Genomic DNA, 23157 nt, shown 5'->3' with positions numbered 1-23157 from the left:
TAAGAACATCTCGGGTTTGATGCCTTTGATAGACATGTAATCTTTGAAAGCGCGGATGTGGTTCAAAGGGTTCTCATGCCCCTTGAACTTAGGGATATACGTCATACTAAAGTTAGTTGGCAATTTGGAATTGACGGCCTCATACTTGCGATTGTTCTCCCTATAAATGTCATCGCCCTTAAGGTACATCAATTGCTCCTCTAAGTATTGGAGTCTTTTCTCAGCTACAGTCATCCCCATGAGAGGATTTTCATCCTTGGATTCGTTGTCAGAGTCACGTAGTACTTCACTTTCATGAGGAGGCAATCTTCCCTTTACGGCATAGATACGGCCCTCGATGAGCTCAAGGCGGTCATAGGTTTGTTCTTGGGTAGTTTCATTTGGGCTAGCGCGGCTAGGATTCGATCATTACCATCTTGAAGTTGGTGGAGATTTGTTTCATATCTTGATCCGGGCATCTTGAAAACTGGATAAGAGATCGGTGACGAATCAAAACAGGATCGACCATTCTAACACACTTGCTAAAAGAAGAAATGTTTTGACTCGTGAAGTGGGTGTGTGCCACTTGTGTTGAGTGAGCTTTGAAGAAAGACAAGGTTTTTGAAAATGTGGTCCTAATCAACTGTAGTGTAGTTGTAGGAGTGGACTCGAAGTGAGGTTTTGAAATGGGTTTGTGGCCCGAATTTTGACACGACAAACGGACAGAGTTTTGACCTGATTTTGCGCTAATTAGAAGCCTATTTCAAAATTCTTTGTTTGAAAAGGGTTTTGATTTTTGAAAAATCGTCATGGTTTCGTTTAGAAATGTTGATCACGTAAGGTATACACATTTATACAAGCATTATAACGGGATGCTGAGTGCATTTAAAAGGGTTTTGGTTTAAAGGGTGGGTTGCCATACCGAACCATCAAACCCGAAGTCTGTGGAGAGACTCGTACCAAACAAGAGTAAGGCCGATTCCTAGTCCATTTCCTCAAGTAGTGAAGGCCCTTGATACAAACAAGAGTAAGCATCATGGTATGGATGACGTCAATCGCTATCCATCCTTAGGCCCAAATAAGAATTAGGACCGTTTAGACGGGACGATTGGTCGAATGGGTTGGGTTGGGCCTAGGAAGGCCGAATAAAACGGTCTAGGAAGACCGAGTTATGAAAACCGACAATTGTCTTGTACAAACTATTCCCTAACCTTGTTCAAGTTTCACCCTTAGCTACATGTAAGTGTATTATCCCCAGGAGTCGCCAAAGCGTGTGGACGGGCCCACGGGGCGCTTGGGTTGGAAAAGAGAAACAAGCGTTTGCATTTTTGTATAAAGTCGCCACCAATTTTTATGGGAAATTGGAACCGTTCGAATACCTCGTGTCATGTCAAGACACAAAGTAGAGACATGAACACTAAGCAATCGTTACCCTTAGCATTCTATGTCTAGAATGACTCTCGTGGATGCCAATGAACACGGGTGCTCACGAAGATCTGGAGTAAGGGGTGAGGGTACATATTAGGAAGCTCTTTTGATCGAACACCTAATCCCGCCCGCCTCGATAGCGTCCTCTACTAATGATTAGGGAAGTTATTCATACTTGATATATCGTCGGCTATATGCATGCAATGCAACATCCAAGTTTTAATCCTAACATGTGAAGATTTAACTAAGTCGGTGAACAATTAATTAGCACACAATTAGGTCGAAGTGGGATTTAATGCTCATTTACATGCGAAAACATACAAATGATAAAAGAAATACAATAATTATAAATTACAATAATGAAAATTACAATAATTACATTGGATTAGGCGATTTATGTCGAAAATACATTTAAAACGGATGATTTGAGAAAAAGAATAAAAGAATGAACGATCAGGAATTAGCGTGATAATACGATTAATAGTTAGTTAATACGTAAACAAATTAAACTAGGTCAAGGCAGAAACGGAGTTCAGGGACAGAACTCAGCCAGGAACAGGCGCAGCAGAGCTGCGTCCTTTGGAATAGGCGCAGCAGACGCTGCGTCTGTTCCTTGGCTCAGTTCTGGCTGTGAAGCCGTAATTGCAAGCCGTTAATGTTAATTGGTGACTTTAATGATTGATTACGATATTTACTCGGATGAAAGTGATTAATAGGTTATTTAACATACGAATGGGTCATAAAAACAGTAAAACATGGATGAGACGGAATTAAACGAATTATCATAAGATGGAATAATGATAGAAGTGAAAAATATTAATGAGTCAAACAAATTAAATCAATTAATTAAGTTAGATACGGTGGATTAACGACGAATATGCGATAAATACAATAAAAGACAGATGAAAACTATATCAAAGACGAATTCCAGAAACCCAATATTGACGAATTTAATCTCTACAACCCGGAATTGAATTTAATGACGAAAACCCGCAAACATTGGATTATTTGGGATTTAAGTCGGATTAAAATATGTTAATGATGATGAATTATGATATACATGTGAATCTAATGTGCTATGATGATGAAGAATTAACAAAACAAACGAAACAAATAAGAAAAACATGACGAATAACAGAGGACGAACGAAGAAGAAAGGAAGCAGGAACTGCGGCAGCCTCACGAAGAGGCGCAGCAGGAACTGCGCTCCTTCGAAGAGGCGCGGCGATTCTTTGCGTCCTTTCTCGACGGTTATCTACTGGAAATCCGTAAAAAAGAGGTTTTAAAGCACGGTTTTAGAAATCGGTTTTAATGGTATTTTCGACATAAACCTTACAATTGATGATACAATAATTAAAAACAACAAATAAATAAGGATTATACACCCTCAGACTTACATGTTGACGAAACGAGAAGGACTAAGATATCGATTAGTGATGCTCGACGCGAATGCAAAGAAAGTGCCCTCGTAAGAGGAAAACGATTAAGTTAATTAAGTTGATTGATGTGTAGTTGGTCAAATTGGTCGGTCATGCAAACGGGGAGGCTGGTACTCAGAAGGATCCGAGCTTACGTGGTCGAAAGTTCAAGCACGTAGGCGCCAAAAAGTAAGAACAAAGTCTAGAATGCAAAGGGAGAAGAGAAGGGCGGACACTCGCGTGAGAAATATGAGGAGCGAAGGCTCCTATTTATGCTAATCACACGGAGGAATTAGGGTTTCGGAGACTCTTTGGAAGTGAATCTCGGAAAGATGTGAAAAAGATACGAGAAATACGCAGAAAAGGGCCTGGGAAGAGGCGCAGTAGCCACTGCGTCTCTTGGAAGAGGCGCGACACTGCTTGCGTCTGTTCCCAAGGGGTTTCCTCTGCGGAAGAAAGATTTCCGTGTTTGAGTTATGGTAGGACGGAAATAATTCGGTTTTCCTTAATATCTTATGTGAATATTACGGGAAATTGTTTACTAAAAGATAAAATTTATGAAATATGGAATAGAAATATCAGGAACATTCCGAACATTCGACTCGGGATTTAACGGTTATCGAGAAAATGGAGACGGTTTTAGGCCCGGACTCCGAATGTACTCTAATTACTGTCAAAACGACCGTATCCGGACGTAGATGACAACTAAGAGGTAGACATTAATATCTGAGCAATCACTTGACGATAATCTTACGAATTGTCACAAATCGTTCCGCGTATCAAACATGCGGCCCAATCATCACCGGGTGGTTTGCGAGGGGTGCAGAAACGACGTATCTACACCCTTATCAATATAACTCGGTGGATTAACGTTTTAATCGATTCTACTTTTAGAACTCTTGGTCGATAAAATTACATTAACATTTATCTTTAGCCCAAAACACATCCGACAAGGGCACGGCGTGGCCGATAAAACCCTTATCAAAAACTTTTGTTGAGTTCAATCCAAATTTCGAATAAATGTGTCCATGATCCAAACCCACATTAACTTGGGCACGGTGTGGCCGATGAAACCCTTATCAACATGAATTCGGTGGATAGACATTTATCACCCACTTCCCCTACGTAACAAGGTTTGTACCCCGGTGTGGCCGAGTGCACTCCCTCACGAAATAGGTTTTCATGGTTTCTACTTTTTGGTAAGGCTATGTCTCAATTGATTATTTTAGCGAGAGGTCATGTCAATTTATTATCTATCACGTTTTAAGTGAACTAAAGCGGTGAACTACGATAATTCAAATTGACACGGTCGATAAACTCGATTAAAAATGACAATGCATGTTTTAGTTATGGCGATTTAGCGATGCATGCAACATATAAATAAAATACAAAACATAAATTAAATCCAAGTATGGCCTTCCTAAAATAGAAAATCTAATTAACTATTACATATTCGGAAACCAACTCCATTGGTCCCTTGAACTTCGGTTTTGGCACGCATCTCGAGGTAACACCGTCTTTATGTATCACCTTCTTGAGTGACACCGTCTTCAAGGAACTCCGAAATAAATAAATTACATAACAAATTACATAATTTCCTATTATACATTTGTAATTAAAATAAAATAAATCTACTAAATTACAAAACGGTGATACGAGATCACAATAAATTACAACCGAATCGATATTCCCATACATTTCGAGTAATATCAATTAAAAACTAAGGCCATACTAAGTAAAATTACATAATTCAAAAAATATATAAAATAAAATTATGACAATCATAAATAAAATGCAGCATTATAATATGTATGAACATGCCCAATTTTATGCTAAATCGCCTTTAAGGAGCCAATATCGTATATTAAACGGTTTTTACGGATTTGCGTGATTCAACCTTTTAAAATCACTATAAATTACATAAAATCATATTTATGCACAAGTTAATTACCCTAACCAACTTAGGACTCAAAATTAGTGTCCACTAACTATTTGACTATAATTAACTTATATTTCTTAAAATTGTTCATTAGTGGACTCAAAATTACAATAAAAATGCTATAAACTTCAAATAAACTTCAAATAAATCACAAAAATCACATTTTAATGCCATCATTATATAAAATGAACAATAAAAATCCATAAATTAACCAAAAAATCCTAAATACATTTTAGGACCAGAAACTTTAACATGCATAATTTATTTCGTGATATATCATAATAACACAAATTTATAAGTTTTATATGTTAATCGTATAACTCGGAAAAACTATAACCAATTTGCATGCAAACAACCTAAGGCTCATGATACCGCTTGTTAGAAATCTATATCTCATTACTTAACATATTCATATATGTGATGATTTAGTTTAGTCATAAAATTAAACATTGATCTTATGCATGCAAACAATAATAAAAATAAGGAAGAAATCATCAACCCTTACATTGATATTTCGGATTTTTGGGCACAAGTGAGTTCTCCTATCACTTGTTCTTGAGCTCTCCAAATATTGGATGAACAAGGATTCAAGTGTAGAATCCCTCCCAAGGATTAATACCCAAGGTAATCTCTTAATAAAATTAATATTATTATTACTAGAACAATATTAATTTAAATAAAATTGACCAAAATATTATTTTGTTCTCTTAATATTTCGGCTAAGAGAAGTGAGAAAGAGGAAGAATTTTATCTCTCTAAAACTCTTATTTGTAGGTGGTTGAATAAAATGAATGAATAAACTCATATTCAAGTAGTGTATATTAGGTAAAAATTAGAGAAAAAAACCATGGTTTTTCTCTTCACAAAACCGGGTAGAGGGAGGGGTTTTTAGGGCCAATGCATGAGAAAGGTGCTCTTCACAAGAGGCACTAGGTTTGCATGGCTAGGTTTAGGCAAAAATGATTATGTTTACCACTAAGTTAATTAACATAATATTTTCCTAATACTCCCACTAATTTCGGTCCATATAAAGATAAAATGGATTCCATTTTATCTTTGTCAATTTGTCAATTTGTCACATGTCACATGTCATGTAAAATTGTTATGTATTTTTAACATATTAAAAATTAACACATTAATAAAAATACGTCATATACAAAATTGACTTAGTAATTCATAATTACTTGTACCAAAATATTTTACCAATTATAAATCACAACATCTTGTATTTATAATAAATTATTCATTCAAATGCAATCGTTTCCTTAAACAATAATTTCATCTAAGTAATAAAACAATTCGATCACTTAGACCGTATCTTATTTAATCAGATTATAATGAGATACGTAAATATTACTTCCAAAATCGTCCGTCAATTTTAAGTAATTTAATTAACCCGTATCGTCATACGATCAATTAAATAATCAATTAAGAGTGTTACCCTTTAGGTATGACCTAAGGGGATCAACTGATCATCACCGTCGCACGACAGTAATGTCAAACTCTAGTCAGCCAATCAATACCGATATGTGTGGACCAGTTGACAGTAAAATATTACTTCCCAATTGTATTCTTTAGAATGAGATTTAAACATGTGATCATCATGATCAACAATTGTGATCGCATTATTGTCGGAGGACACATATTCCAACAGCATACAGATAAATCCCACAGGTTAGCCGTGACCGTGACTGTGACCGTGGACCACCAGGGTATGACCGGACCTCCGTTTGACAACCAGTGACCGGCGGGAATGAGAGTTTGAAGGGGTTGTTGTATGGGTGGTTGCTTATGCGGTTTACACGGATTTTGGACCCTTTAATGTGCACGCCTTGACCTGGGGTTGGTAGGGTGGTTTCTGGGTGGTTCGTGCGGTGGGTTGCCGGAATTGTGAAATAGGGCAAGTTTATTATTTAAACACGATGGAACGGTTTATACACGTTGCTTTGACTTGTTGGACTCGAACTGGGATTGGTTGGCTTATGGGTGGTTAGTCGACCACTTTGGGGTGGTTGTGAGTGGTTGTTGTCAGGGTTTGTGCGACGGCTTGTCGAAAAAACGCGAAACAGGGGAGAGGTTATAATGGTGTTGTTGTCGGCTTTTGGTGGGCTGTTCTGGGTTGTTGTGGCAGGTGGTGGAACCACCGTGGGTCAAGGGAGACCACGGTGGTGGCCACGGGCTGCCATGGTGGTGGTAAGGGTGGTGAGTGTGTGTTTGTGTTATTGTTGTGTCGGGTTTGGGGAGGCTGTTTAGGGAGCGTTTAGGAGGGTTGCTGGGGAAGGTTTAGGGGGTGGTTGGTGGTTGTCGGGATGCGCCATGTTGCGAGCTTGAGAGGGCAGGCAGTGGTGGAGTCATTGGTGGTCGGTGGTGTCGGGAAAAGGGGGGTTGAAGGAAGGGTGTGTACATGGTTGTAAACGTGTATGTTGTATGGGTGTTGTTCACGTGATTACGTGGGTTTTGGGTATTGCTTTATGGGTTTGGGTTTTATTTATCTGAGTCGGGTTTTTAAGTTGGGTTTGACTCGGGTTTGTATTTGAATCCGGTTTTTAATATTGTAGACCTTTAATAATAATAATAATTAATTAATTTGAATAATGAATATAATTTATAATTATTAAATAATACTGGAATGTAATAATTAATAATTGATGGAAAGTTATAGTATTTATGTTAGGTGACGATTTGTGAAGATATTATAATCCGGTTCGGTTGCTTTAATTATTTGCACCGCTTTGAGCTGCTTTTTTGGAGTTGCTTGCCAGGTAGGATAGCTACTCAATCACTTTAATATTTACTGGAATGATATTATCTGATTGTATTGGTTGAATTATTTGGAATTGTGACGGATGATATATGATTGTTGGTTGGTTGTATTGAGATGATTTGATTTATAATTACCTCAGCTCGTGACTGAGATGATTTGATTATTGACTACCTCAGCTCGTGTCTGAGATGAATTATACTATTGGTTTCCTCAGCCTCGTGTCTGAGATGGTAAGAATGTTGTATAGCTCAATTGTTTGCGTATCATATCATGAGCACTTGCATTGGTTTCCCCAGGCTGGTTCTGCAGGACTTGTCTCTGGGATGTTATTGAGATTACCCCGGCCAGGGATTGGCGGCATGAACGGGAGCGTCGGAGGATTGATCATGAGCATGCATTGCATTTATTATTGTTCTTGTATCCATTTATTGTTGTTGTTTGGCTACTCCTACTCAACCTCGTGGTTGACAGTATATTCGTGAACACCTGTGATGAACCATAATGGGGAGCAGAGTTGACAGGTACTAAAGATTAGTTGACTTGGGAGCTTATGGGATGCGTGAGGACTTGACCAATCTACCTAGAAGTCTAGACCACTTAGATTATTTAATCACTTTATTTATTTCCGCTGCAAGTTGTATCTTATTTTATATTAAGTTTTGTTTGGTTAAGTTGTAATAAACATGTAATCGCTAAGTTTTAATTTAAAGTACTTTGGTGAGTTGGACTTTGTTATTCACTACCTCAGAAAACCGAGATGGTAACAGTCCTATTTATCTAGGAATGTCTAGCTAAAGACTCTTAGATAAATGGAGGTGTTACACGTAATGCCGAAATTTCGGCTGACGTTGCTTTTTTTTGATTTCAGGCGAGTGTTATGGGGCTTCTAGGCCCGCTGGGTGCTTGGCTAAGGCCTTGGAGGAGGTGGGACGGCTGTCATTCTGTCTTTGTCCTGTTGTGCTTTGTCCTGGTTGCCTTTGTACAGCCTTTGATCACGTGTTGATCATTGGTTATTGTCTGCAGAGATTCGGACGTCTGATGACTGGGGTTCAATACCAGGGCGTCGCGCTACGTTGCTGCTTTCAATCGTCGCTGAGTTCTGATGGTTGGGGATTAACATCGGGGTGGCACCCTATATCATGGCTCTTACTTATCGCTGAATTCCGATGAGTTGGGGTTAACGTCGGGGCAATGCATTGTGTCACAATTCCTGATCGCCATGTCGCCTGAAGTTTGCCAGACACTGTTTTCTTTTTTTCTTACGGAGTAGGAAAGAGGGGTTATCATCATGGTAACCACCTCCGCTTCCGCTGTTACACCCTTTTTTTCATGTTGTTCCCTTTCTTTTCTGGTTAGAAGGAGAGGGAGTGCTTAGTTCTGTAGGTGGCAAATAGCCCCTAGTTCATTGTTTTAGGCCAGTGTCTGTATGATAAATACTCGCATCAGATCCTATTTGTATGGTCAGTCATTTGTATCTAACGTGTGTTGATGTATTTTGCGTAAGGCGGATTTTTTGTATGTGTTTTTGGTTTGTAGTTTGCATGTGTTTGGCTTTTTTTGTGTTGTGTTTCGGAGAAGCGCGGTCAATGGCTGATTCCTCATTTGCTTCGACATTTGTTCCTGCATCGTTAGTGTAGAAAACAGGCAACAGTAAGCGCATACGCATACACGTAGACATGCAAGGTATTTGTTGAAAACAAAAATAAACACGATCACTCGAAGTTCAAATTGAAATTGTTTTAAAAATGAATTTTGAAAATTCCGCGACAAGGCCTCACGTTTGGATTTTTTCAAAAGGAATTGTTTTGAAATTTCGAGAAATTAATTCGTGTTTGAATTAAATCGCATCGAATTTTGCCAAAATTGATTTGCATCTCGAAAATTAAAACTCAAACCGCCATGGATGAATTTCAAAAGGGATTTTGTGAGTGTGTTAATTTTGATTTTTGCGAGATCAAGACTCGAATTTGCCAGAGGGTTTTGAGAAAAATTGATGTTATGTTATCAATTTTGATTTTTGTGGAAATGCGAAAATTTTTGGACATTTTTGACTGACATGGAAACGATCCGTCGCAGATCAGGCCAACTAGTCCTTCCCCCCCTACAAAAAGAAGAGAAAACCCGTATGTTTAAAGCTGCGTCATAGAAACCGTGTCGGATTTCGTAAAACCTGAATCCAAGGAAATGTGAGTGTGAGAAAATACAAAAATTTCCGGATAGGCCTGAAGAGGCGCGATCCTTAAGGCGAGAAAAACGATGCGTCAGAAAGAAGCAAAACTTGACAAGGACAAGTGAAGGTGCGGATTCTTAGAATCAGCCCAAACAGGCGCGAGCCGCTGGGCGATGCAAGGGAGCTCCCCTTTTTTCGGAAAAAGGTGCTGATTGTTTTTTATAAACATGGATGTTTGTGCTTCATTGTTTCATCATCCGAAACACGAAAAACATCTCTACGAAAATCTTCTCTTCTTCTTCCACAAAATAATTCATGGATACTTTCGAAAGTAGGTTGCGACTTTGGTGTCGAGATTTATCGCCACCCGAGAAGTATCAACTCATTGTAATGGGAGTTGGTCAATTGTTGGTGCTCCGTCAAGTTATGGCGCAACCCTCGTTCCTTGAAACATGCTCTCATTTTTGGGATTCGAAACATCATGTTTTCGTTTTCCTGATAGGTGAAATTTTCCCTGTTGCCAAAGAAGTGGGTGCTATTGGAGGGTGACCGAGTTGTACTCCGATGCTTCCTCTAACTCGGTTGTGTTATAATGAAAAGTTTCGTTCTATGTTGGGCTTGTCGACAAGCCAAGTGAACTTCCTCATTGCTCCTCATGGTGTTGACATGTTGGGTCTTATCAACATCTTCTCAAACCGCTTGGATGTCAACATCTCGGAGGTGGCTAAGAGAAGGGCTCTTTCCTTTTGCCTAGTGCATGCTTACCTCCTTGTTGATGCCTTGAAGAAGTAGGGGCCACGGTGGTATGGTAGCATGACCCTTGTGCATGTTGTTGGGCAAATGGAGCACGGGTGGGATCCATCGTGGTTGGTGCTTGGCGAGATCGTCCAGGCTTTGGACAAGAAGGGTTCTTGTGGAAAGCCCTTTATTTGGATCTTCAAGGATCCTCCAAGTATGGCTCATGTAGAGGCTAAGGTATGTTGAGCCTCCGGTTGATGCTTCTTCCTACTCCTTTCATCACCTTACTATGAGGAAGAAGTTGTATTCGGAGAGCTTTACGTCCACTGAGGCCTATTGGACCTCGAAATTGGTGGAGGAGGGCAGCCCTCATATCCGTTGGGTGGTGCCATGGTGGCACTTGAGATCCTTTACGGGGTTGCCCGCTCCGGCCGCTTGTTCTTGCTCTTTTATGGTTGTGGGCTTGAAGGTTGCTTCGTTCATTTATCCGAAAAGGGTTATGCGGCAAATGAGACGCCAACAAAATATGCCCGTTCAAGACACTCTCATCCAAGAGAGCGTTTGTTGAAACACCGAGCTTGTGGAGGTTTACGAGAGGTGGTGGGCCACTCGGCCGACATGGGACGTACCAAACCCCGCTTCAACGACATGAGTAACTCCCCCTTATGTCAAATGGTCAAGAGCTCGAACCTTGGAAGAAAGGTCAAAGTTCGGCAAAGATGAATTCGTCGACTTGAAGCATAGGGAGGTTGGCAAGACCAACCGTGCCTTATTTCACGACTTTTCCGATGACGTTAGCCTGGATGCGGTGAGGCCACCGAAGAGGAGGAGCTTGGGTCCCAAAGAGGCGGTGAGCCGCATGTGGGCTCGACTTGGGCCGAGTATGAGGTCTTGTAAGAGACCGGATGCCGTTGTGGATCCGTTGAGGATCCGTTCCGAAGAGGAAGCCCATGCTAGGCGGGCTAGCCAGAATAACAAGGGGAAGATGTACCTCGAAGGAAAAGGGAAGGGTAGAATGGAAGAGTGAAGACCTCCATTACCTATTTTTTTATTATGTCTTATTAGAATTTATGTGTTTTTATTATGTTGTATTAGCTATGTATTCACTACAACAATTTAGCACTTGGGCCACGGTTAAATACGTGGCGCAAGTGCAAAATTCCCGTGGCTATAAAGCTTTTCCACGGAAAAATAGTCGTGACGCAAGTGGCCATGGCAAAATTTTAGCCACGGAAAAAACTGCAACGTGGCTAAAATTATTTATCTTTCCACGATAATTCTCGTGGCTAAAATGTCGTGGCTAAACCAAACTCCCGTGGCTAAAATTGTTTTAGCCACAAGGTTATATCGTGGCTAGATATAAACACACCCGTGGCTAAACACTATTAGCCACGAAAAACTAACGTGGCAAAAAAGACTCCCGTGACTAAAAATTACTAGCCATAAATATTTTTGTGACAAAATTTAAAATTCTCGTTGCTAAAGTAGTAATCAATAGATATCAACGTGACTATTAAGTATTTCATATGGCTATTCATTCATTAGATAGACGAATATTTTGTGAGATAGGTTGTATGCTCGTAGAAAGAAATAATATTTGATTTATCTATTAATCAAAGTGTAACATCCTTCTCATTTAGAAGGACTGATCAAGTGCTGAAAAACTTGAATATTGTCAAATACATGGCTCCCAAAAAAAATATACAAAAATTTGATATACAAAGTTGTGCACTAAAAGGGTACTCTATAAAAGAAATATCCGTCGTATAGATGTAGTGGTTGTTTCTTCAGATGTAGACGTTTTTGCTCCGCATTTGTATATCCGCCAACTAAAGAAGGCCAACTTAAAACCTAATACAAAAAAGAAAATACTTTTAAATAAAATAGATAAATTCAGTGGGTCCCTCGCCCCATCTTGTGAGAGGTCTCTCAATAACGCTATTTAGAGACCGTCTCTCTGGAGTGTTTGTGTTTAAAGGTAGGGTTTAATTTTTTTTTTAACTTGATAATAAGGACAATATTAAAGTAACCTTAATGAGAATGTCCGATTGCAAATGACATGAATAAATTCTCGAGTTTCTCAAGCCACGCTTTATTATTAGCTGAAATATTTTCATCCATTATTGTTTTAAATCAGGAAGGTACCTAGAAGTCATTGAGTAAAGTTAGCAGCACATCGTTCATCGTCCATGTTGAGAGAGTTGTCCTCCACATAAGGTACAAAAGCACCTAGTGTCAAATAATGGGGAAGAAACAAAACATCATCATATGAAAAATATTGTAGAAACAAGGATAAAATATTTTATTGAAAAAATGACAAGATAATTTTACTAAAGTATCCTGCACAGAAGGTGATATGAGACCGATTGAGTTCCAGATGACAAAACGGTATGTCTATTATCAGCTGCAATAACACAATATATATTAAATACAATAATAACCAACCACTGATAGGTACATACAGTAAGATATAAAAAACTTACACACCCTCATCTAGCTCTATTACCTCCTTGATTCGATGAGTCACAAAATTGTGAGTGAATTCAGTAAAGTAGGAGTAACATACTAATATTTAACAAAACCACACTATAGCCAAAGACCTTCTCTTATCCAACTAAAGTTTCAGAATCACGTCTATTTCACAAGTAAACACGTGTGCTCCAACAATTATTAGAACCTGAGATTTAAGATAACAAAACTTGTAGACATACTCATTACTTATCTGAAATGAACTTATAGGGGCCACGAAATTTCACAAGTTCTAACTGATGATCAATATTTTTTGCAACATTTACATAAATTCAGATAAACCACACAAGAATGGCTTAAAATCACATTAATAGCTTGGATTTAAGAGCTTAGAAACTCAAAACAAAAGCTTTAATGTTTAAACCACTGAACACAACAAACAATAATCAAAAGGGCATGTCCAGCTTATCAAAATTAGTATTCAACAACTTTATTTATCAGAACTACCTAGGCAAGCACAAACTCTAAGCTATTCAACGGCTTAAAGACACACACCCAAAATTGGGCAAGTTATTTACCAAGGGTATGCACTGCTTGAACGGAACTTTAAAAGTATAAAATTTCATCATAGTAGTAAAGAGTTGGAAGACACATTTTCTCAAACAGTTGGTGTGCAAATTTAATTCCACCATTCTAAGCCAAATAACACATTTCATCGAATTGGTGGTGTGCACTATGTCGTAACCCATTTTTCAAATAGGCAAAATCAAAGTGATCACCTAGAATAGAATGTTCATCAACAAAATTTAAAGATGATCGCCGATGAATACGTATTTCATGAAAGCAAAATTATAAATTGGCAGGGTAGATGGAACGACTGAACGAGAGAAACACCCAAAATTAAGTCAACCACCCTACACATTTCATCCAAAAGTACAGTTAATACAAACTATATCATTTACGATTTATGATTCGCATTCCCCAATTCCCAACTTCCAATTTACAATTCACAATTCGCAATTCACAGTACACAATACGCAATGCGCGATACCGAATTCGCAACCCCCCAATTCACAAATAACCATTTACAATTCACAATATAAGAGTAATTTAATTGAATACAAGAGATAAACAACTTACTAGTGTCCCATAAGTTCGTCGTGTGCACTGAATGCGTAGACGGATAAAGCAAAAGCGAGTAAGAGGAGAATAAGGGTTTGGTGAGTCATGAAATTAATAAGGTAGTTCTTTGTTTTTTGCAAAGGTGTATTTGTGGGTGAGAATAAGTCTTTTTTTTTTTTTTTTTTTTTCTGCAAATAGCATTGTACTAATTTGTGGGTGAGACCGTCTTGTAATAATTAACTTTAAGATTATATAATTTAATAATTTATATAATTTAATAAGTAAAACTTATTTTTTGTATTTTTCGTTACCCTTAAATGCTTATAATTAGACCTGGCAATGTGACACCTCGTGTTTTGAATTTATTTTGTGACACATTTTCATGTTTTGAATTAGTTTTATCATACATTTTGATAAGTATGATACGGTTTGATAATAATTAAGTAAGTTAATTATGTAGCAATGGTCATAAGTTGGGAAAGGCTCATTTGTGCGGATGTTTATAACTGTTGTTGTAGTAGTTATGGCCGAACTTCGGTACGAAGTTCATTTTAAGGGGGAAAGATTGTAATACCCCGTAATTTAATACTAATTTATGAGAAAAATTTATATAATTTAAATAATTAATTAATGAGATTTCTAGTAATAGTTGCGAGAAAGACGGTAATTAAATAATAAAATAAGTAAGCAAGTCGGGACTTGGGTTTAGCTTGTGATAAGGCCTTGGCCGTGTGATATGGATATGGACTGATTATATTAGGCCTAGTATGAGTAGTAGTCGGGATTTAAAGCGGGATTTAATAATAAAATAATAAATATAATAATAATTTGGTAATTCCTAATAATAATTAGAAAAGGGCAATAGTTTTCTAATTGGCCTCATATACTCCCCAAACCTAGACTATAAATACTTAATAAATCTGAAAAGTAATTCATAAAAGAAGAGGAAGGAGATTTAGAAGACGGAAGAGCGATTAGCGATAAAAAGGTAAGATGTCTTATGAATTAATTAACTCGTATTTTATTTAATTAAAATCGCATAATGTAACCTTGGCCGTATAACTTGACCATGCCGTGACCTGACCCACCGTGACTTCTGCCGTGGACCGTCTCAACCTCATTGGACCTACTGTTGACCGACGTTGACTAACCTAGGCTGGGGACAAGGGTGGTTGTCGTGGTGGTTGGGTAATTTTGTCGTGTTGATTTGACACGGGTTTCGAACCCCTTTTGGACGAGTCTTGAACGAAGTATGGCAGGGTTGTGACGGGGTGGGTTAGTCGACCTTAACGGAGGTGATGGGGTGGTGGCAGCCGGCGATTGGTGTCGTTGGTGGCGAAAACAGGGGAAGAACAGGTGACGGGTTCGTGCGTGGTGGCTACCTTAAGACGAATTTCGTGGCCGCATTACTGACTGTACCGGGGAAGGGGGACCACCCATGGAGTCACCGTGGGACATAGGTGTCAACGGTGATGGCCAGAGGTGGTAGTGGTGGCCGTGGTAGTGTTGGCGAGGAGTATGCGGTGTTGGTTGATGTCGGGTTTTCGGTAATTGGTAGTGTTTGTGGTTGTTGTTGCTAGGGCGGGAGTTTGTGGGTTGTAGGGAATGGCTAGGCTGGTGGTTTGTGGTTGTCGGGATACGCCGTGGTTCGAGATAGGAGGTGGCAGGCTGTGTGGTGGTGCTAGGTGGTCGGTGGTGTCGTGTATGGTGAGTGTAAAGGGTGAGGTACACGGGATAAAACCATAGATGGGGTTGTGTGTTTGGGGTGTTCCGTGGGTGACGTGGGTGTTGCGTGGGTTTACAACAATTTTAAATTGTTTATTATTAAGACGGGTTGTTTACGTAATATTTTACACGAAAAAATAATATAACGTAAAAAAATTATAATCGATTAAATTATGATAATGTATTGGATAACAATAAATATATTATTTATCTATAGGTGACAGACTTGTGGAACGGGTTTGTTGAAGAATATTTTTAGTAGATTGCATATATTATTCGGAATTGCTTGCCAGGTAGGAATTTCCTACTCAACTCGGGTTTTATTGTTCAGTGAATGAATGTTTTAATGTGACGATTTATGAGGTTAAGGTTAATATTGTGATTCATTATTGGAAGTAGAGTAATGGAGTATGTTAAGATGTTGGTTGAGATTAAGACGGGATTGTTATTGAGTTTTTGTTGTTGGGTTATATTTGGTATGGAGAGTTGATTATTCAGCTGAGCATAACACAGAGTGTATTACTGCCAGTTGTGCATAACAAGTGATTGTTACTGCCAGTTGCGCATAGCAAGTGATTGCTACTGCCAGATAGTTGTGCATAGTAAGTGATTACTACTGCCAGTTATGCATAGTACAAGGATACTACTGCCAGTTGAGCATGGTACGCAAGTACTACTGCCAGTTGAACATAGCACGGTGTTAAGGGAGTTGTGCTACTGCCAGTGACGTAAGTGAGTTGTACGGATGAAGTGATGAGAATACGAAGGATGTCTATTTTGGGTTGGATTATTATTGTTGTTTACTTTATTCCTAGTCAACCTCGCGGTTTACTGTGTATTCGTGAACATCTGCGGTGAACCATAATGGGGAGCAGATTTGACAGGTACTAAAGATTAGCTGACTTGGGAGCTATGGGATGCGTGAGGACTTGGCCAACCTACCTAGAAGTATAGACCACATAGATTATCTAATTATTTTATTTATTTCCGCTGCGAGTTGTAATTATTTTATATTAAGTTTTAAGTTGGATTAAGTTGTAATAAACATGTAATCATTAAAGTTTTATTTAAAGTACTTTGGTGAGTTGTACTTTGTTATTCACTACCTCGGGAAAACGAGATGGTAACAGTTCTATTTATTTGGGAATGTCTAGCTAAAGGCTCCTGAATAAATGGGGGTGTTACAAAGTGGTATCAGAGCGGGTTCTTTCTTGGTCAGGTGTTGAGATCATCATATCTTAGCACCGCTGATTTCACTTTTAAAACATTTCTTAACTTTTTGTGACGCAAACTGTTTCTAATTTTAAAGTTCGAGGGCGAACTTTGTTTTTAACGAGGGTGGAATGTAATACCACTCAAATTTTAAAGTAGTATTTTTGATTTCGAAATAGCACTCAAATTTTAAAGGAGTATTTTTGATTTCTAACTTGAACTTCGGGGACGAAGTTCCTTTTTTGGGGGAAAGATTGTAATATCCCAAATATTTATATGTTTTAACTATTAAGTTAATAAAAATAAGATGGCTTCAAAGTCGTTTTATCTATTTAATAGGGTTTAACCTCTTTATTTATCCATTCGGTTTTTGTCTCTCTTCTTTAAAGCGCCGCCTAACTCAATTGTTTATTTCTTGTTAATCAACGATTTGTAACCTTGTCCTTCTCTGCCATGTTTCCTATGCCATACTATTTACATCATTAGTCTACCATGGTCGTCATAATCATCATTCAATATCTATTATAATGCTCATATGAAGCATTATGTTCCCGTATCAAAATTTGTCACGCTTTCCTCGCGAAATTCCGTCTGATCTATGCTTCTTTAGTCCGCCATCCTCTTGCTCCTGTTTTTATTTGTCGGTCCTTTTCCTGTAGCGATTTTAAATCAATATGAGGTAACACGATTCTACCGATCCTATTATCATTAGTATTGTTTGGGGTTGTATGTGATATGTGATAATTGTCGTCTGTTCATTTGAGTTGTGTGATGCGAATTTAATTTGGGTGTATTGTATTATTTTTATATAAGTATATTATACATATAATCGCTTGATTTTAATTCATGGTTTGTGAGACAGGTTGATTCGTGAGATTGCGTATACCTCGGGTATATGAATGGTACGAGGCAGGTATACTTGGGAATAAAAGGAGTTTGGTACGTACAAAGCAATTGTGTGATTACTGGAAAAGTGGATTCTTTACTTATGATGGCTAATGTAAGTTGTTGATGCTACCTAAGATTAACGAGAGGCTTTCATTGTTAGTTTGTTTAATACTCCGTATTAGTCTGAGCAGTGTATATTCAAGGACTAAGATGTCAACACTTGACACTTGCGAATACAAATAAATCTTTGGGTTGAGATGAAATTTGATGTCGTATTTTTTGTTATCGTTCCCTTCGATCTTGGCTAGTGGGTGAGTAGCTTAGAGTTTTACTCTAAGTGTTGAGCACGGTTCATTATTGGACCTTTTGACAATATCGATATTGAAATTGAGATGAATATTGGTTACTGGTATTGAGTTATGGGGCCGTTGTGCCGAGTTATGTTTACGGTCCAGTGCGACCATGGTTATTGAGTTATTTGAGTTTGAGATCGATATTGAGATGGAAATATTGTTTCGCGGGTTTTATCCGCCAGTTCACTCACCCCTTGTCCTTGGCTTAGGAGCGACGATGAGAATACGATACGTGGTTACATTTGATTATTATTTTATGAGACGGAGTAATGATTAAGACAGAGTAATGAGAGACTTGGTTAATTATGGAGGCGAGATATGAGTATTTTATTAAAGGAATAGTATGTAGTAGGTTTGAGTATGGGATGAGTTACGGGGAGTGTTTTTATTATTCTCTCTGTTTATGCTTATATTAAGGTATTATCTGTTACTCATCTTTCCGGCTGACGTGTTTTCTCCCTTCGGGGCTACTCGTCATGGGGGTAGTTCCTTTCTGTCTTTAGGTTTTATATCAGGTTACTTCCGTTGCAGTTCAAAAGGATTTTTATTCCAAGAGAAGATTTTTATTAAAGTTTTGTAAAAGTTTTGGTTTCATTTGTATTATTTTATATTTAAAAGAGATTTGTATTAAGAGACTTTGTATATTAATTATAATATCCTTGTATTTCGGCCAGTTTTGTATGTAAAAGTAAGTTTTAATTTAGCCGAAAATCAGGGGTGTTACAGGCAAAATGACCTGACAAAGGTAACCCGATCTGAACCCGACCCAAACTTGCATTGAGGACCTGTTTCAAAACCCGGATTGATCCGGCCCAATTCAACCTAACCCGAACTTTTATTATTGTGAACTGACTGTCGTCCCTAAATAACTTGAAAACAACCCACCCGAAAATGACTCGAACCCGAAATGGCTGAGCCCAAACCTGAATTGAGGACCGGATTCGAAACCCAAATTGACCCGACCCTATTAAACCCGACCCGAATTTTTATTACCGCGAACTAGTCGTTATCCCCAAAATACCGTGAAAACAACCCACCCGAAAATACCCCGAACCCAAAATGACCTAGCCTAAACCTAAATTGAGGACCTTAACAACCCGAACTGGAGTTAACCCGGCCCGATTGGCCCATTGTCAGATCTACTTAAAATGTCCAAACTGACCACACTTAATATTATCATCGGACTCTCAACCCAAATATTTATTGTTACACACTGAAAACTATATAAATTAAATAAATTAATAACAACTAATAACTAACTCAAAATGACAAGACTCCGTCCATTCTGACTCAAATTATTTTAAACCTGTAATGACACAATCTAAACTAACCTGAGCAGAATGCTCCCCAGTTTTTATATAAAGTACTATACATTAGTGGATAAACACTTTTATAATACTTAGCGATTTTTTTATGTTGTTAAGCCCTACATTTTTAACTTAATTTAATTGAATGGTATTGAACATAAATGAAGTAAATGAAAAAACTTTGTGCTCTGTTAAGTCCATTTTTCAGGAATCTTATCAGCATCACGTATGGGCAATGGATCTGGGAAGGGAATACTCTATCGCAAAAGGGTATGATTTCATCAGAAATAAAGGGGAGAGAGTTCAGTGGTATCAGCTCGTATAGAATAAATACACTCTGCCTAAACACAGTTTCCTATCCTGGATTTATATGCATAATGCTCTAAACACTAAGGATAAGCTTCTCAAATTCGGGATCAGTGACAATGATACCTGTGAGATTTGTGGAACTGGATCTGAGACGGCTTCACATCTCTTCTTTGCATGTGAGGACAGCTCCAGGGTCCTCGACCTTGTGGGCGGATTGATTGGAGAGTGCTTTTCAGCGGATGATTTCCTAGAATGGAGGAGAGGTCTGAAGGGCTCTGGGATGCGGAAAGATATCATCAACGCCATCCTTAATGCGTGTATCTATGGCATCTGGAAGCAACGAAATCTATGTAAGCATGAATTAATTTTGATTAATCCGACGAAATTGGTTACCCAAATCATTAAAGAGGTAACAGATCGTACCTTGAGTCTCACTGAGAATCTTGGAGATAAAGACAAGGAATGGCTGGCAGGATTGCGAAATCGTGCTTGATTGATTGAGGAAGACGATCGTTTTTTGCGAGGTGGTGGTAAAATGAGGAAAGTGAAGATGACCTCCTGGTTATTGTTGTCCAAAGATAGTCTGAGTTAGTGGGTTCCTTTTTGTTTTTTTTGGGCTGAGTTAGTCTGCTTAGTGTTTGGATGAAGTAGTTCCGGGTTGGGTCGTTGACCACTGGACTACTTGATGTATGGCTACGATTTTTTCAGTAATATACTTACTTTACCGAAAAAAAAAAAAAAAAACTTTGATTCACCTTATTATAAAAATGACTACTTCGTTTAATAGGTTGTTATTACGAGACCACGATTTAAAAAAGAATATTACCTGCAGCTTAAATCTATGCTAGGATTTACATGATAGTATTTTGTAAAAAAAACAATGGGGATATCATGTATAAAATAGGAAATGTAAGGGTTACCAACCTCCGCATAAAAAATTTCATTTAAAAAACACAATGAGTTAACAAAATATCAACAATACATGTGTGACTCGTTCAAATAAAATTATACACTCTAATATTAAGATATTCATTCAATCATTATAAATGTCAATGTGACAAATACAACACTAGTAGTTAACTAAATTGAATAATTTTTTACTTTTTAAAAAAAAAAGATTTATTGATCGGTCCGTTTCGTGTTCACAATTAAAGGTGTGGTCGTTGGGTCACGTCTGAATCAAAACACAATTTATAGCTTCACAAACAACTCTACAATTAGCAAAGAGGCAAGTAAAGGTCGGATCCCAAGGGACGGGTATTGAAATGAGATTTCTAGTGGTGTCTTGGGGTGTCACAAATTGGGTTGATGTAGAAGGTCACTAACTAAAATAGCAATGAAAATAAACTAGCAAGATGAATTAAAAGGGGTGTAAACAATTGATTAAAAAGCACTAGGGTGTCATGGGATCATAGGGGAATCATGGGAATTGATCATACAAACATGTTCTCAAATTATAAGCAAGCAATTATTGTTGTGATGGATTGAGTTGGGTTATATCTTACAATCCTAGGAATGTTTGGGTCCCGGAGCCGAATCGATTAGATTGTACAACACCTACAAGTCGACTTAATCTTCCCTACTCAACAACATGCATGGTCTAATGAGACTCGAGTTGAGTTATGTCTTACAAGTCTCATTGAAAAGATAGAAGATGGTAGTAAATGCAAGGATTCATAGGCTTAGCATTTCATCAAATATAACATGTGCATGTGTTGAGATCAAAACAAGCAAGCAAATAAAATATGAAAGCATATTAATTTAAGCATGAATCATTCCCCATGTTGGTTTCCCCTAATCACCCATTAACCCTAGCTAATAGACTACTCACTCATTATCATGTTGATCATGCTAGCAAGGTTGTCAATCATACCAACAAAATGAAACATGATGAACAAATGAAAGTAATTAACAATAATTAAAAAGGGATTAAGAGAATTATACCTACTAATGATTCCAATAATAAAGCAAAGATAAAAGAAGTACTTGAATGCTTGATTAAGAGGTTGTTAATCTCCCAATAATAACCCAAATAATCTTCAATTACCCAAAATAAAGGATGAACAAAAGAGAGATTAAGGAAATAAAACTTGTATTAGGACTTGATTAATTGTTGATTACAAAACTAAAGAGAGATTTGATTGGTATTAACTACTCTAATTATTGATAAGAAGAACATGCTCTTCTAATTAGACTAATGGGGTATTTATAGTGGAAATTAGGGGGATGCATTAGGGTTAACTAAGGGCTAAACTAGTAATTACACTTTTTAGATTGAGCAGGGAGGAGCCGATATTTTCCGAAGGAAGGGCTTCTTTGTTCGTAGCTTGGAGAAGAGGAAATCGCGCTGTGCTGGAATCCGGACGGAATAAGGTCGGGACGGGCGGATTCTGGCGATGGAATCCGAGCGGATTCAAGAGAATCCGGGCGGGTTGTGGAGGTGGGATCCGAGCGTCTTGGTGGAAAGCCGCACGGATTCTGCAGCTGGAGGACGGCCGGATTTGGGACAATCCGCACGGATTGTGCCTCTGCAAGGCTTCTTCTTCTTTTCTTCATAAATTCCTTGGGGATTTCCTTGGGGACTCAAGGATCCTTTCTCAACATTGCTCATCTACTATCATATGTACAAAGGCCTTCTAATCTTGTCTCTCCTTGATGCTTGGTCATTGAATTCGATCAATTTAGTCTTGTTTTGCCATGAAAATGCAAGATTCTTACTCCTTTCCTACCAAGGGATCAAAATCTCAAAGAATATGCAAAACAAAGAACTAAAGATAAGAAATGACCCAAATATGCACTAAAAAGCATGGGAATAAGGCTAATTCGGGGGTTAAATATGCGCTAATTATGGTCACATCAAATATCCCCAAACCGAACCTTTGCTCGTCCCGAGTAAAGAGGTGACAAAGACTAGGACCATTATTTAAACTAACCTAATAACATAGCCGATATGAGACAATTAGCGGGTCTCACTCCGCCCCTTCAACTCACAACAAGACAACCATGAGGTAGGATGCCTTCTTGCAAGGCAAGGTGGGTCTTGCCAAAATGGCGACACATCCAAACATTAAGCACACAAAAACACATAATGGATGCATCTACAAAAGGAATAGCCACTTCCTCATCAAGTGGCGGAGGCACTAAAGAGGAAAAATTTTAAGAGCATGTAATCCTTCACAAATACTAGTTCAACAAATTACTAAGGCTAAGAGGATGGCACTAAATCTCCTCCAAATGGTGTTAAACTAGACTACTTTCGTCCTCAATTTCCAAATGCTTTCGTCAAGAGCGATCGGATGGTGGTGGAATGATGATCCCTATGATGCTAGTAGTATA

The 23157-nt window shown here is 38.2% G+C and overlaps 1 long non-coding RNA gene across 1 annotated transcript; it reads right to left on the bottom strand.

Annotated features, from left to right (window-relative positions):
* Positions 1 to 12022: 12022 nt before the first annotated feature.
* LOC141640664 (uncharacterized) lies at positions 12023 to 14142 on the bottom strand. Its single transcript, XR_012543102.1, has 3 exons — positions 14046 to 14142; positions 12582 to 12840; positions 12023 to 12287 (listed from the first exon to the last, which is right to left on the bottom strand). It is a non-coding gene; the product is annotated as an uncharacterized LOC141640664 (long non-coding RNA).
* Between the last annotated feature and the right edge of the window lie 9015 nt (positions 14143 to 23157).

Source organism: Silene latifolia, unplaced genomic scaffold, assembly GCF_048544455.1.
Source record: "Silene latifolia isolate original U9 population unplaced genomic scaffold, ASM4854445v1 scaffold_96, whole genome shotgun sequence".
Taxonomy (NCBI): domain Eukaryota; kingdom Viridiplantae; phylum Streptophyta; class Magnoliopsida; order Caryophyllales; family Caryophyllaceae; genus Silene; species Silene latifolia.
This window is presented reverse-complemented; position numbering and strand designations above follow the sequence as displayed.